Source organism: Emydura macquarii, unplaced genomic scaffold, assembly GCF_026122565.2.
Source record: "Emydura macquarii macquarii isolate MOO-44397 ecotype Brisbane River unplaced genomic scaffold, CSIRO-AGI_Emac_v2 contig_499, whole genome shotgun sequence".
In the NCBI taxonomy this organism is placed as follows: Eukaryota; Metazoa; Chordata; order Testudines; family Chelidae; genus Emydura; species Emydura macquarii.
This window is the reverse complement of record NW_027130636.1, coordinates 1,165,337-1,182,882: the sequence shown is the minus strand read 5'-3', so window position 1 is coordinate 1,182,882 and position 17,546 is coordinate 1,165,337. Positions and strand designations below refer to the sequence as shown.

The 17,546-nt window shown below is 44.0% G+C and overlaps 1 protein-coding gene across 1 annotated transcript in view; it reads right to left on the bottom strand.

Moving 5' to 3' along the window:
• Positions 1-17,546, bottom strand: part of EPHB1 (EPH receptor B1) — a 351,973-nt gene that overhangs the window by 296,613 nt on the left and 37,814 nt on the right. The window lies entirely within an intron of this gene.

Sequence of the window (17,546 nt, the reverse complement as noted above, 5' to 3'; positions counted from 1 at the left end):
GAAGCCAAAGAAGACACAGTCTGAGACACTGGCACATACTCTTCAGCTTTCACCTGCACCTCTGCAAGCTGAGACCTTGTCTACAGTAGAGAATTGTACCAGTTGTAACTGAACCAGTTTAAGCACAAACAGCTCAATACATCCAAAGTGGACATGCTGAATTGCGTTAAGAACACATGCAGGTTTCTTCTGGGCTTTATTAAACCATTTTGATTGCAATGCCCCCCTGAACAGCTCTCCCACAATTCCCAGCTCAGCTTGCAGAAGTAGTGGATTCTGGGAGATTTCACAAAACTATTGGGGGCCCTGTGGAGTTACGGAGGAAGAACTAACTGAATCAATTCATCTAGTCCACTGCAACACCTCTAGGGGTCGCAAAGAGATCCAGATAGTCAGGATTACCCTCTTTTTCTTTATGGCTAGATGGAGAGAGATCTTCAAACTTCATTTCTGTTGTGAAATGGGGTCACAGTTTGGAAAAATCTGAGAATCACTGGTCTAGTCTATGTTCTCAATGGCATTAAAACTCACGGAGGGTGGAATGACTGAGTCTCAGACTGTATTTAACCCTGGGAAAAACTAGTCCACTTAGAATAGCATTCCCTGCTGTTTCATGTACCATGTGCCGGGTAATAATATGAGACGACACCATGTTTCTAAAACTAAACTGGTTCTTTATTAAGAGAACTGTTTACACATGTGCTGCAATGGCAGTTAGCATTCAAGCCATGTGCACACAGACTGCCTTCCAGTTCCTCTTCCAAATTCATCCCTCCTGCAACCTGTGATCTTCCTCTAAGTTCTAAGCTGCTACAATTACGACTGAAGCAGTTCTTTGTGCATACACGGGAATGGGCTCCTGCTGACCGCAGGGGGAACTGGTGTTGTCCCTTGTGACCAAAGAGGACACTGGGCAACAGTTGTATGTCTTGTGAGTATGGCTGTGGCTAAAAAGGCTGATGTGCACATGGCAGTCCTTCCATCACTGAGTGCAGTGCTAAGGAAGAGACTGTTTGCAACTCGGTCTCTGTGCCTCAGGATCCGTAGGGCAGTTAATCTTGGACTGGGTAACCCCATCATCGAGCACTGTTCATGAGCGTGATCTATCTGTTGTTGACGATTCCCAGCTGTCAACATCAACCAACCATCTATCAAAATAAACGTAGTCCGTTGTTCACTGGATGTTTTTCAACACTGTGGGGCTGTCTTCCCCCGTATTGTTCCTGCCTTCCTGATGAAGGCAGTTGCTCTAGCCTGTGTTATGCTGAGTCCTTTTAATTGCTTGTATTAAGAGAGAGAAACCAGCACAGGAGCACAGAGAGATGCAACACAGGGAGCATCTTTATTGAACTAGCACTAAAACCAGCCAGGACTGGCTGAGCTATCCCCTAATAGTCTAACTCTATTGCTATGGCAACAAGCTATGCTCTGTTACTATGGCAACCTAGGCAATTAAGCAAGACACAAAATACACAACAGTCTGCTTGAGGAGATCGTCTACAGTACAACAGCCAAAGTTGAAACAGTCATGGGGAGATATGGGATGGGCGTGTGTACCCATGTACCCAGGTAGGATGGAAAGGATTACACGCAGGCACGGGGCAGCAGGAAGTGCTGATCATAGCTGCTGTCCCAGCTATCACATCAGAAAACAGGAGAAAGGGATGTTCTCCCTGGGAAAAGAGACTTTGACTTGAGCAGTCAGTCAGACCTTTGAGCAGCTCCTCGCCCATCCCGGGAGAGGCACTCCCTAGCAATGAACCGGCCCAGTGCAATCTGGGCTGATGCGAGCCAGCCCTGTGACATGTCTGCTAGATCGGATTAATAAGCAGCTTAGTGCTTCCCATTATCAGTGTCTTTTTGCTCAAAATGAACCTGAAAGGGACCTGACTTTGCTTCTTAAAGGGGCATGACTCCCACTGTAGCTCTAGTCTATAACACCATCCTGTGCATTGTTTAATCACCCAGTAGCTTTCATTGCTCATTACTGCACGGTGGGGGGGAAAATAAGTCAGCATGTCTGGGTTTACATTTCATGCCGCTTCTCCAGCGGAGATTAGAACAGCCCAAGGAATGCCTCTGCTACTTTCAGGCCTGCTGGAAGGGAGTCAGGAGGTATCTGAGCAGAGCCGCAACTAGCTGAATGTTAACAGAGGAAGGTCCAGTTACAGCAAACATTGTGGCATGTGGCTGGGATTCTAGGGATTAGATCAGAAGGAAGGTATGACTGATATGGCAAGTTCCTGTAATGTGCTTGAAAGATCTTACTGTATTCAGTGTATGTATTACTGTAGGCCAGGATTGCATGTAACCTCTCTGGGGGCAGATGAGACAGACGTGAGACTTGGCAGTTCTGAAGACTATACTAAAAATGTCCAGACAAGGGTGGACGTATGGGACAAATACGTGTGATGTGGATTTCCTGGGGAATCCCAAGGGAGAGGTTAATGCAAATTCCCCACCTCCGGTTATGCAAAAACCCAGGCTTTGAAGCTATGCCCTGAGGACTGTCTGCTAATTACTTTTTACACAAGACTGAGATCAAAGGCCTGAGATGTATAAAGAAATGGCTGATCTGCCCAGTCTGGGTTTAGGTTCTGGATCTAAAACGGATGAACTTGTAACCATGGGGAAAACTCAGATGTGAGTTTCAGAGGACTAAAATCTAGGAAAGCCCTCGATAGGGGCTGGGGCGTGATCTTTGATAAGCTTTCTAGCATGCGGGTTGGTTCTTGTATTGTTTGAATGTGTTTTCCCTGTAATGCTTTTACTCTAAGAATAAACATACTTGCTTAGAAGGAGTTGTGTGGTAACTCCTAACTGTGGGAGGTATAATGGTTGTAGCCCTCAGAGAGAAAGCAAAGCGCAGACACTGGCCTTTTAGGCCATCTGGCTTGCTGGGGACATCCCTGTGTAAGGCCGGGAGCCGTGCAGCCTTAAGCCCTCCGGAGGGAGTGAGACATGGATCTCTGCACAAGTAAAGTGAAATCTGGGAGTTGGAAGCCTAAAGTGGGGACCTTCGATGGACCACGGAAGGGGAAACAGGTGCAGTTGCCCTCAAACTGTGATAAATGGCCCAGTAGTTAGGGTGCTAGTCTAGAACTCAGCACACCTGGGATCCAGTCCCTGCTCTGACAAAGACTCCCTGAGTGATTTCAGTCTCTGTGTACTTCAGTTCCCCCTCTGTCCAGGAGGGTAACATCTCTGCCCTGCCTCCCAGAGGTGGTTATGAGGAGAAACACAGTGCAGCTTGTGAAGCACTCAGTGATAAGTACTTCAGCTAGAACAGCTACCTGGGGGGGAAGAAAGGCACCATTAAAGCATACATGTACTCAGTAATGTAACAGCAGTCCAGAACAGGGCAGGCATTACAGGCCCAAAGAGCCCCCACACGGTCCATGGAGCAGAACATCTGGTGGATAGCTGTGATGTTTCACCAAGCTACAACAAACATACATGACAAAGCAGCTATGACACTCTTCTTTTATTTTCTGAGGCAGGGATAAGCACACAGTCAGAACAGTGCAGGTCACAAAAGTCATCCACAACACTGGTTTTACCCCAGCAAAAGGTGCTGCTCCCAACAGCTTGCTTGAGGGCTCTTCAAGCGCAGAGAAAAAATATGCACTGATAATATTATCCCAAGGCAGCATTTGGCTTGAGAGGATGGAGAAGGGGGGGCTGAGAATTCTTCTCCTGCAAATACTTAGAACTGATAAACATACCCATTGTGCCGCAGCCAGGAGTCACTAAGGGGTCTAGACAAACGAGGTTCATCTCCGAGGATAATGTTAAGATTCTGCGCCTGGAACATCTTAATAGATAGCAACCTCACATCTAAATTTCCATCTCCATGCAATGTGCTCTGAGATGGCACATACCGAGGACACAATAACTTCCTGCAACCCAATTTAAAAATCATTCCAAGCTATTATAATAGTAGTAATTAGTACTAGTATAGTATTCCATATATTTCCAACATAATTGAGTCATTCTACAAGCTACTGTCTGACCTGCTCATGATACTCCCAAGAGAAATAACCTCGAAGTGACTTATGAACTTGGAATAACAGGTGGAAGCGAAGTATATATTAGTTTCTTTCTAAGCGATTTTAGGAGAATTGAGGTATCTTATCACTGCAGAAGTAGAGGCTGTAGGAAGGATGATTATTTTGTCGTGTGAACAATTTGAAGACTAAATTGAAAGGAAACAAGAAGGAAAACTAGGTGAGATAAAGGTTAATTTGGCAACTAGACTGAGAAGAAAAGGAATTGGGATATGGAAGAGTCTATTAATTCCCTGGACAAAAGAAAAATTCAGTTAGTGCAGGGACTCAGGAACTTAACTCCTTTCACAGCAAAAGAAAGATAAATTGTGAGCCCTTCATGTGTAATATTATGTTTACTGAGTGCAGAAATAGGAGATAGACAAGAGACAGGAGTCTTGAGCTTCTCTCCTTGCCTGAGAACATATTAATCACTATACATGATTGAACAAAAGAGAACAGTATTAAGATGTACTCTGGTTGGACACCAGTCACCATATTGTGTAATGGCCCTAAAGATTTTCACACTTCATATACCTACCAATTTGCTACGGATGCAAAGACTATGTCAGTTACTCTAATGATGAAGTGTAGGCAGACCTATCTCTTTGGGAAAATATAAGGATCAAGTAGCCTGTAGTTAAAGGAAAAGAAATTCAGTTCAATTTCAGAAAATGCTACAATTTCTACTTTGCTTTTTCACCTTTAATTGGCTACTAGGGGGAGGGGGGCTTTCAGAATGATTATAGGTTCCAAATGGACATGTGGTCACATGACAGTAGCAGCATTGTGTAAGTGTATCATTTGCTGTCTTCTTTTCCTTTCTTTCTATCCCTAAAGGTACTCAGATCTGTGTATTCCTTTTGAAAATGAAGGATTAACAAGGCTGATGTAAAAATCACTTTGAAGACAGATGTTTGTTTGTTTCTGAATCTGGCTTCAACTTTCATTTCCTTAGCATACAAAAATTCTTAAGATTACATTTTATGGCAGGGCTAGGAATAACAAGAGACAGAAGCATTCAGGCTAGGAGACTTTGTTGGTTCTGTGAAGTCAGAGTTTTCAAAATGAAGAAAGTAAAAGATAGACAGAGGAACACTTTCAATGAAGATTAAAAAAACACTCTTCATTTTCTGAATGCAGAGGCCACAGCGAAATATGTTTTCCTCCAAGGAAATTTCATTATCTAGCAGCAAAATGCAACTTATCTTCCAAAGCCTGAAAAAAAATGAAGAAACCCAACCCCCCCAAACAACAGAGGTGTTGCTAATCGTATGAAGCATTTCTCTTGGTTCGGTCTGGTTTTGTTTCTGCTTCTCCAGCAGAATCTTTTCAAAAGAGAGATAAAAAGTTTTTAAGATGCTAGTCTAGTCAAGGAAGTAGGGAGGGGAGAATAAAACACAGCACATGCAGAGATCAGCCAGGCTCCTCCTTTGGTGATCCTTTCAGACAGCTTCCCAGCTAGGTCACCTTTTATAGAACAAGAAAGCTAGCTATCATTGGCTGGTTTTTGATACAACTCCTCCACTCGATTCAAAGGAAAGTTCCTGTCTTTCCTATTGCATTGTGATTAATTTCCAATTGTCACCACGAATGATCCATGGCCTCTTGCATGTTATCATAAGGATATGATTTTCCTTCCCTGACACCCACAAGATAATTACATGGATGATTGCATCCAAGGGCAAAAGCCTGTCTCCTGCACCCTTACACATGCAACACACCACACACACAGACCCACAGCCCAATTCTGCAGGTTTTACTAAGGCAAAACAATGAGAATTTCCCCTGAGTAACGACAGCAAGTTCTGACCCACGTAGTGCAGAATACGAAAACTTACAAACCCATCCTCACCGGCATACACACCAACATGTACATGAATATGCATGAGCGCAGATGAATAGAGGCCACTCGGAATACCTGTTATGCTATATTGTTGCTTGAGGGTTTCATGGATTTTAAGTCCAGAAGAGACCATTGCAATCATCTAGTCTGACCTCCTGCATAACACAGGCCAGGGGACCTTGCCTTGAGATTCCTGCATCTAGTCCAACAACCTTTGCTTGAACTAGGGTTATGGGTGAGGGGAATCCATATCCATTCTGCTAAAAAACTGCATTCTTGTGTCACCCAAATTCATGTATTCATTCGTTATAAACCAGTCAGCCAGCACAAGTGAATCAGCTGTCGTGTGGCTATTAGCCTGGGGGCCATTGCTCCAGTCTGAACCATCCAAGGGAAGTTATGGGGAGTGTACAGCGAGTTCGATTTGCCAGCCCTCTTCAGTCATAGCCCCAGTTCAACCACATGTTGTTAAGCTCACCACTGGAGAAACAGGGTGAAATTCAGTGGCCTGTGTCAGACAGGAAGTCTGACTAAGTGAGCATATGGCTCCCTCTGACCCTGACATCTATAAACCTATGTAACTCTCACGTAACAATACTTTTTTTGTTAGAAGTCCCAGTGTTGAAACAGACCCATTGCTAAGTGTCACCCCTCAACATCTGTAACATCTGTCACCCCCCACCCCCCCCAACTGAAGCTGAAAGTGGTTTAACCAGGAGTGCAACATTATTACTTTTTAAACATATGTATTGCACCCCGGCCTACCGACGTCGACCAGGTCGGGGCCTCATTGTGCAGGGCACTGTCCAGACACCTAGTGGGGACTGTATGCTGCCCAGTCTCAGCCAGGCGTTCTGTAGCTGTACTGAAAATGGATTGGTCCCGTTAGAGCTAGATTAGCAGGTAAGCAGGTTTCGATTCAGTTGAGGGGTGCTGGAGAAGACAGCCATTGCTAGCGATGGGTCCTTTCCCTAACACGGAGGGAGTCATTAGACCAGTTCTTTTTATGTGGATGCTCATTCTCCTTAGAAGGGGAAGCTGCAAATTAGACGGGCTGTCCTATGCCCCTCCACAGCTCCCTTCCCATTCCCCCATTGGCACATGAGGAAATTTTTCCAGAGGGGACAATAGCACCTAGGGAGGAAGGGAAGACCCTGCAATGTCCTTCCAGGCAGCTCCCTACCAGTGGGTGAAGGCAGGTTTTGCTTCTTCCACACTATGCAGCAGAGCAGCATGTGGGGATCAGGTGCCTGAGGGAATTCAGCCTAATGAACGGCCATCCGGGCTTGCAATGTATGCGCAGTCCAGAGGTGGGACAAACTCGTTCATCAAATTCTGAAATCCAGTGGACTTCAGAGAAAGTCCAGCTAATGGAAGCTAGTGTTGGAACAAAACTCCCATTTCCACTTCCTGTCAAATTGTTGCAAGACCGGGCACCCTTGTGTCATTTCACTGACAGATGGACGTGAGAAGGGAGGCAGAATGGAGTAGGATGCAGTGATTTTCAGCAGGAGCTACTCAGAGAAAGAGGAGAGGAACATGCTGCTACAGCCATCGTAGCTGCTGTCCTGCCTTGCACATAGCAATACAAGGAGAAGGCGTTGGAAACTTTAAAAAGCCACACTACAGCAGACTTTTCAAAGGACCATGAGTGGGAAGGAGGGTGGAACTGTAATAAAATCCTTCTCTATGGCCAGATCTGATTGACAGGGGACAAAGAACCTGGGAAGAGGAGATTCCGGGAAGATTTACAGTTCAAACAGAGGCCTAGGTTAAGCAAAGGGGAGGATGTGTAGAGAAGAAATGGAGAATCTATAGTTTTGTCTGGCAGCTGTGAAGCTCAGAGATAATTCTACCTCCATTCTCAGGGGAGACCAGCTCTGGGAGAATTGCCAAGGAAGCATCAACCAGAACTGGATGAAATTCCTCCATAGCATCCAAAACAGGCATAAAAGCAACACATCATTTCTACTCTCTCTCCTCTTACATACATGGTGGTAGGTTGATGGCAGAACCAACTGACTTTCTTTTACCTAAATATTTTTGATACAAGATGGGTTTTGGACATTTTGCATAATTTTTTGTTTTCATTTTGGTCAACATTTTGCAATATTTCCCATACAAAAAAAAAAAAAATACTGAAAATCAAATTTTTGGTAAAAAAAATTTTGAGGGTTGGTTTTTGAACACCAGCCTTTTTATTTAAAAAAAAATGTTGTCATCAAAAATTGAATCCTTTTAGCGGATTTTTTTTAATGTCAAAATTTCCCACATGAAATAATTGGCATTTTTTAGCCAGCTATAGTCAATGATCCAGGATTTCTTTCCTCCATGCAGATCACACTCTTCCTGGTTCACTCTGTTAGTATGACATAGCTGCTGAGGTGCTGTTCACTTTGTGCTGTCTTGAAATGGGTAACAATCAGGAATTGACAGACTGATTTGCATGAAGGAAGAGAAATGGAGCAATGGGACCGGAGCAATCAGGGTCCAGGCACCCCAGCAGAAGAACAAAGGATCTGAACCCCAAGAATAAGCAACTGAATCAACTGATTGTATACAATATTATTGTACTATAATAGTGTCTTGTAAACTATCATATAAAAGCACACTGGTCATGAATATCATTGCATGATGTAGGCATGGCTTGCGTATAAAGAGTTATGTATATGTGCTGGAAGTATGTTCTTATGCTTTGGAGGCAAGCCTGATATAGACAGAGAAATGTCTGGGTCAAGCTTTGTAAGCCATTGCCAATGACAGTACATTTACATACAAGATAAACAAAGCAATCAAGCTAACAAGCAGCAGAGGAAACTGCCTGGTGAGCACAAGGGAGGACACGCTGGAGTGTGAATCCCCAGGAGGTTGTCCTGGCTTTTAAGGCAAAGACAACTTACTTTGGGGAATACACGGAGAGCAAAAAGACATTCTAGTTATCCATTACCTATGGGGACAGCACCCCTGATTCTGTGAACAGGGGATCCTATGGCCTGGAGGGCTAGAGATGCTGGTAACCTGATGTAAGTGAGAAAAAGGCTTAGGCAAAGATTATAACTTGCTAAAATTAAGTTTTAGTCACTAGAAAGCATGTTTTGTTTGTAACCAGACCTTTCTCTTTTTCTCTTGCTTAGTATCACTTCAATCTTTGTTCTTTTATTAATAAAGATTCTTACTTTATCTCAGTGCTGTCAAATTGAAGAAAAGAGCAAGTCTTTGCTAACCTAACAGGCTGGTGGGCACACTGTCTCTCTGGAGGCAGCAAACATAATAATTTCTGAGTTTCCAATGAGAGGGACGGGCCCCGGAGAGAGGTGTCTCTGGGGAACTGGAGAATGGGGTGTAGTGTAGTGACTGCGACTTGCCTGTCAGGTGCAGACTCGTTGAGTCTTGTGGAGTGCGCTGGCGAGTGGACAGATTGGCGTGGCAGGGAGCTGACACACATTCTACTTTCCAGCCGAGTTCTCCCTTGCTGAAGCAGAGAGGTAAGGCTTACAGTTTTGGGTACCCTGAACAGAACATCACTGAAAATGATTCTCGCAAAGACTGAGAAGACTCTCTCTGGGCTATTATACAATACGCATCACTGGATTATCCAAACACCCTACAGAATTATAGCACTGTGGGGAACACAGGGGTTCCCTTCGGTATTTCCTTCCCTTCTTGTCTCAGAGGGGAAGGGCTTTTAAAAATTATTACTGTCCCGATAACTGTCACGACTCCTCATTGTGGGAAAGCTGATGTATAGCGACGATCCTTGCATTTTGTCCTGCAGATGGCAAGCCTGTGGCCATTCTTAGCTCTTGTAAGCTGAAAGTCCCTAGCTGTGAACCAGCCACCGAGAAGGTTCTGTCTGCCTTTCCCACTGTTGATTTCCATAATCCCTGGGGAACACAATCAGCCTGGGAGGCTTTTTTCTCAAAGGGAGAGGCACCCCCCGACACAGCCTGGACCCAACCCATTAAAGGACTTCCAGATCAAGACCAGGGTCAGAGTCTCTGCTGATATAAATTGGCACAGCTCCACTGACCTCAATGAAGCTACACTAATTTATACTAGCTGAGGTGAGAATCAAGCCCCAGAGCTTTAAACCCAACTCAGCATTCAGTGGAGAGCCAGAGTATATTGGATTGATGCACTGCGCATGACTAAAGCGAATGGGAAATTTTAAGGGGAGGAGAGATAAACTTCAGACTGAAATTCTTTGTGTTTCTAAAAACTCAAAATGAAATGAAGTTTGTCAGTTGCTGAAAACCAAAAAATCAAAAAGGTCCCCAAAAATGTTCAATTTCAAATTTTCATAAAAAAATAAAATAAAAAATTTCCATGGGAAACTTAGAAAAAAAGGAGGGTTTTTTTTATTTTCTACATTTCCCATTTAAAGAAAAAAAAGAAAAAGAAAAAAAGACTTTTTCCAGCCAGCGCTACTCATGCTACCCTGGGCTTCTCAGCAGGTGGAATGGGCCTTTTCAGTGTGTGGAGATTTGTTTCCAGAAATAGTGCAGTGAATCAGAGCAACAACCTGTCATCTGTCAGGACAGGCATTAGTCTCTCGGCCAGCAATAGAGGGTTTTTGCCATTGTAGCTATTTCAGTCTCTGGAATTAATGAGGCTTCCAGAAGGACCCAGAGGTCTTCAAAGCATTTTTACAGTGTGAAGAGAGAGTCAGGAACAGGCACCTTTAATTGAGGCTGACATTAAGGTGTTGGATAGTTCCTCAAAGCTGTTCCCTCTTTCCACCAGCATCAATTCTGCCATGTCTGCATTTAGCTGCAGCCAGGGTCTCCTCATGCAGGAGATGATCTTATTCAGTCTCTGGGACACCAGGGGAATGGTGCTGTTTGCATCTGATGTACATGAGGGCTGGGTAGTGTCGGATGCTCTCTGAGTACTGCTGGCAGCCAAGACCTTTGAGACTTATGCCCTCCTCCTGTGCCTTAAATTCAGAGCCTCATTAAATCCAAGCCCTAGAGCTAGGACCTGGAGCTAGTTACTCATCATACAGTTCATAGAGGCTTCCCATAAGATAGTGTTTTCATTGTTAATTACAATTACTCTTCTTTTTGCATTTGCGTTATATCTGGACCTGGTCTTTCCCATTTCACTCACTGAAGAGTGAGTCAGGGGTTAGCGTGCACCTCCAATGCTTTATAAATCTTTGTCATCCAATTTTGCTCACACACCTATTGTAGCATTTCCATCCCTATTCAGAAGGCAGGGCTGTCCAAGCAGATTAGATGATGCTATCCTTGTCTCTTAGCTAATTGAGTTGAAGTGTTCTCAGTTCAGTCTTTGGAGGTCAGCAATTTGCCATGTTCTGCAGAGAATCTAAACCAGAACTACAATTCCTAGCCTATCTGGTTGTGATGAAGCTCACTTCATCCTGCAGACATTGCCAAATGTTCAGAAGGGTCTGGCCCATATACACCACCCCCCGCTTTGCTGAACAGTACTGTTAGCGTGTTTGCTCTGCAGATAAAGTGACTCAGTATGAAGAGAGGTCTGAACTTCTCTCATTCTTAGTAAATGATTAATTTCAAAGTCTACTTTGACCACATAAAAGCTAAGACTTTCATGTCAGTTTATCCAAAACTAACATACACATTTCTGGCACTATGAATGTGCCATCATAGCATTTAAACACCGCCAACCTACAATGCCTTTTTTTTGTTTAATATCTGAAGGGCACTTGATCGTACCCTTCACAGCTAAGTTGCAACTAAATTTACAGTACTTATGCACAGCTAGTATGTAAAAAACCACAGTAAATTTATTGTGTGTGATCTGACACCATGCTACATAAATCTTGGTGTTCCTGGTAAATGTAAAGATTTCCAGCAGGTGAAAGACACAGCTCTTTTGTATGAAAGAGAAACTAGAAGAATTCCCAGTTTGGAGACTAAACCTGAGCCTGGAAGAAGACCCCTTAGAACACTGCACCAAAGCTACCTTCTGCTAGAGGAACAGTTAGTAGGAAACTGGAATATTTCCAAGCCAAGTTCTCTTGCATTTGAACCCAGAAACAGAGGGAAGGCAAATGCTAATGAAAGATTGCAATGAGAAACTCACCAAGCCTCCCATGAGCGCTCATCTACAATCAAACGTCGACAGGACCCCTGGGAGTTGGAAGACCAAGTAGATGGCTTAGCATAGCCTACTATGGGGGTTAGGTATAAAAATTCCTCTTTCCATCGGTGTGCGGCCACTGTCACACAATCTACCTTGCCAGAGCCAGCCCCGAACTACGAAGAGCTATGAACTGGTCTCTTTAAGTGCTAAGGGAGAACCATTTACAACAAGTTTCTTGCTGCCACTTACACAGGGGAAAAAATCCCAGTCAAAATCCACCACTTTTTCCTCTTTCAGTCCTTCCTTAACGCTCACCCCTGCCGTGATGCCTACAGAAAACCTCCAGGAGATAAAGCTAGGTTGGGGCTGAGTTGCGACCACTGCTATTGACTGGCTAGGAAGTGCACACACAGCCAGTCTGTGCTAAAACATCTTATTATTTTATTACCCCATCTCTGCCACCATGTTTGTCTCCTCCACCTGCTATTTCCTGTCCTCTGAGCTGTATGGAGGAGATTTTCATAGACTCATGGATTTTAAAGCCAGAAAGGGACCATTATGATCATCAAATCTGACCTGCATAACACAGGTCAAAAACATATAAAGGATTTAGGAGCACAAGTCCCATTAGAAGTCACTGGGACATGTGCTCCCAAATCCCTTAGATGCTTTTGAAAAACTCTCATGAACTCTTTGGGAAGGGAATGTCATTTACTCTGCATTGTACAGTGTCTAGCACTAATGGGGACCCTACCATGGTTGAAATCTCTGAGCACAACTCCAGCATAAATGTCTATTGGTAACAAATATCCGCCTGTGTGGCTATTATATGTGAGAGCTCAAGCAGATTCAACAGTGCCCTCATTGAGAACTGAGCCAGGAGGACGATTGAATGCATTTGCCTTCCTCATGCCAACCTTCTCCTCTTTTGGGCTTGAGTGCAGAAGACAATGTACCTTCACGAATAGCTACGGAAGCTGCTGCTGTCTGTGACGTGGCAGGCTTGCAATCTTTTTTAAACCACAGTGCATGTCATGTGACTACACTGAGACATAAAGACTAGTTTCTAACTAGTGCCTCCAAGTATCACAACGTTATTGCATGGTGTCAGAGGGAAGCTGAATTTTTGCAAAAGATGGAGTAAATGCAGCCACTGGGCCCCTCCAGCTGGAATAGATCTTAGCAGGGAAGTGGGGGGGCAGCACAGGTTGTCAAAGCTCTAGTCTGGGCCTGTCCTCAATTACATTCCCCTGCCCCCTGCCTTCACCCATGGGGAATTGTGCAGAATTTTCAAGCAAATATTAGCTTCTTAAGCATTTTGCCATCCCTGCCCATGAAAACTGCTTGGGCCTATAAGAAAAACCTTCCTTTACATGAAAATTGCAGGGGGGTGAGATTGCTGGGCAGAAAAGAGGAGACAAAAAGGTTGGCCAATTTGTAAATTTTAAAAAGGAGCCATTAAAGCTTTTGAAGTCAACATTTTCCTACTCCTAATTTTCCTACTAATCATGATTTTCAGGTCTCATACTAGCTGCCATTGAGACTACGGTTTACCTCTAATGATTTGAGAGCATTACAGTGGGTTTTTTTTTTGTTTCAGTGTACATGGGGATTCAAACTCCTTCCTGTAATGGAACCCTACTACAACCTTTAGTATAGAGAGTCTATAGTTGCCTCTCTAAAACTGAATATAGAAAGAAAACCAGATAGATAACTGTTCTTGAAGAGACTATAACTTTGTCATGTCATTAGCAGCATCCATTTGAAGCAGCATCTAACAGTGTTACACTTTATCACGCCAAAGTCTGGACACCTAGATCTGCAAGCTCAGTCTGGTATTGCCACAATAAGAACCTTCCTGGCAGCCCTTCAACACTTCTGCTTCCCATCAGATCCAGGAAGTGCAGGCATGCAAAGAATGAAAACTACTGGGGGAAACATCAAATATTCTTACACCTCAGAACAAGCTGTCCCATCTCCCATGAGGAGTCTTAGTGAAATAATATCTAAGGAAGGAACAGAATACCACTAACCCAGATATCACACAACTATCTCTCCTATCTCTCTTGGACGTCTTGTGTGCTGTCCAAGCTCAGCCTCTGCCCTGGAGAGATGCTTAGTGAATACTGATAGCTTGATGCATGGAAACTCCTTCATCCTGTGCATTGGGGAAGCAGAAAACTTCCTTTTGGGTAAAGATTATCCTCGTCGTTATTTCTGTTTTTTGAATCCCATTTACAGGTACCTATCCAGGGCGCTGGGAAATTATTCCATATATTAAAATTAGCAGTATAAACAGAAACAAAAAGACTGCCCCTAAATATATCCATCTCCTGGAGAGCCATAACAAAAAGAGAAAAACGACAGGTGGAAGGTGATGGAAGGTTATTAGCGCTCTCGCATTTATATAGCCAATCTCGACAGGAGCCATATATCATGGGGAGAGAGGCGAGCTGTCAGCTAACCAAGTCCCAAACCAGCTAGGACTTTGTAGGGTGAAATTAACATTCACAGATTCCAAGACCTGAATTTCCTTCAAAGCTCGTTGGACACCAGTGCAGACTACACATTGCTGGTCTAATGTGTAACTCCACTTCATAAGCTGGCTGCAACATTCCAGCTTCAGCGCCCGGTGGTTCTAAGGCATGGCCCATGTAGAGTGCATTGCAGCAGTCTACTCTTGAGGTGACAAAGGCATGGCATGGTCCTGCACTGCAAAAGAGAGGTTGCACTTGTCAGACACAGACAGAAAAAAGCACTCTTGGTTAGAGCCCTGCATAGGCATCCAGGTGAAGCCAATGGTCTAGCAGCACTCCCAGGATGCACACCTGCTTTGCAAATGGCTGCTATATTCCCTCTTGGAGGGACGGCGAGACAAGATCCACCAACTCTTCCCACAGCTTCCCCCATCCCATCAACATTGCCTCAGCCTTGTCTGGATTGACTTGCAGCCAGCTAGCTCTCATCCAAACCCTGCACTTGTCTAGGCACTGAATAATTAATTCCACTCCTCTGGCTGGCTCAGACAGGGTGGAACCGGAGAGCGAGTGCAATCACTAGCCTTCCTAGCATCCACATACACACTGAGCAAAGAGGTGACAATATTGCCCCATGACACCCTTGGACAGAGAAACGGTGGCCCCCAATCACCGTTTGGGTTCTCTTGACAAAATAAGAATGGACCCATGCAAGAGCAGGTCTGTCTACCCCTGCTAGTGTCTGCAATAAAGACAACAAAATCTCATGGTCAGCTATAGTCAAAGGCTCAAAGTCAATGGTCAAAGGCTGAAGAGGGGTTAAAAGAATTAGCATAAGTACTCTATCTTCATCCATTGCTAGGAGGCGATCCTCAGCTCACACAACCAGTACAGTTTCTACTCCACACTAGTTTAATCAGGTAAAGTTTGGCCTGCATTCTTAAGTTTGTTTGCCTTTAAAGGGTCACATTCCTACCAGATTAGTACTGCCAGGTTTTAAAGCCTTTGAAGTCAATGAAGCTCCATATGGGTCCACTGACACAGATCCAGTAGCAGGATCTGGGCCAAAGATGGTACACTACCAGAGGTGTAGGGTGGATGTTCTGAGACCGAAGGCCTATGACAAGTTGACATGACAAAGGGGAAATGCAAAAGACCGTAGATAGGAGAGCACAGATAGGGACAGTGTCTTACTTTCCATATTTTAAAAATGCTCTATTTAGTCATCTGGTCCTGACCACCGTCAGACACAGGACACTGGGCTAGATGGACCTTGGGACTGATCCAGTCTGGCAATTCCTGTGTCCATTCAAACAGGACTTCTTTCTTTCTTTTGTTCTTTTAAATATTGCCATTCAACCCTATTTTCCTCACTGCCTGCCCCTCATTAGCGACTTATTTCACTTTGCTTTCTGTGCCACTGCTTCAGAGACGTCTCTTGACAGCTGCTCAACGTGGAGCAGGTAGGTGGAAGCACACGTGAACAGAGCAGGTCAAAGCCAGAATCAGATGGGAGCATAAGTAGCTTCAAGACAGCAGCTTCAAAGAACAAAACCAGGAGTACAGTCCACAGGCAATTACTTAAAAACCTTCTGCATTTTAATAGCACTAATGAGGTTCTGTGCAATTCTCTCTGAGTATTATTCCCATCTCCTTGTACGACTGCAATGAATATTTTATCAAGGGACTTTGTGGCATGACTGTTCATGTGGGAGGCTTGGTTTGAATCCTGGCTGAGTCACACATGGATGGAGCTGGGTTGGCTCCACTGAATACAAGGTGGACATTTGTTCGTATCGCAAAACATCGCACATTTGCTGACAACAGTTCAGGAGAAGCCAAGGTACCAGAGTTGCAAGAGTTCTGGGGGTCAAAATGGTTGTGCACAGGCTGACGTGGGTGGGACGTTTATAAAACATTTACTATTCTATGGCTTTTTTTAAAAAAATGCCTTGCATTCTTTGCTGTAAAAAAATCCTGAGCAACGTAAGCCTTTCCCAGCAAGGATGGTACGACCGCACCCCTGCTCTATCCCCAGAAGAAATCACTGGCTTGGAGGAACTTCCTCCTCCTCAGCCTCCATCCCTACAAAATTCAGAGAAATGCTTTTTAAGTAAAGCATGTGAAACTGAACAGGGTTGATAGGGTGTGAAATGCACCTGCTTACAATTCCAACCCTAACTACCACACTGCCTGCTGCTGACTGCAGGGTGCTTTGAATAACCGACAATGGAGCCGTCACTGATCGTGGTAACTGCTTCAATCCATCAGCGTCTCTTTAACACACAGCAGCTTCAACCCAACCATAGTTCTGCTCAGCTCCCGCTTTCTCTCTTAGCGCTTTCGACTTCTGCTCTATGCAATGCATTATTCTCCCCCTGTCTCTTTTTACCCTGCTTTTTCTCTCCCTTCATTGTTCTCATATGAAATTGTTTTCTTTGTATTTCACTCCCGCAATAAATGTATTTATTATTTGTGTTGCAGTAGCACTTAGACACCAAACAGATAAGGGCTTCATTGTACAAACATGCTGTACACAATCCCTGCCCCAAATGCGGTTCATTTCCTCTCGACACTCTTTCTCTCCCAAGGTTGTGACTACTAGATTCATTTTACATATAACCTGAGTTAGTGGTAAAGTCTATAAAAATGCAGCTAATAACCCTTATAAAAATATTACTGTTCTGTAATAATAAATACATGAATAAAACAACTGCTGCAGTGACTCAATTGTGAGATGCAGAGTTTTGGACCAGTGCTACAAAATACAGTAGTGCTTTTCTTTAGATATACATATACATACAGCCACATAAGGAAATGTACCCCTGAAATTGCCATCATACAGAACAGAGGAGACTGTGAAGGTTAAAACTCAGATGATGGCCAATCATATTGTGGAATACAGAAAACTCTCGGGTTGGAAGCATGAAAATAGCCCCTTCCATAGGGGTGGCATGAAGGTAATATGGATATTAGAGCTATATCTTTCAATCTATCAAGACCCAGATGTGGGACAAAGAACCAAAAGGGGGACCGAAAAACAACCAACTTTCTTGAAACCTCATGATTCAGCTTTTCTGATGTAAGCAGTTTCTGGTAATAAATGTA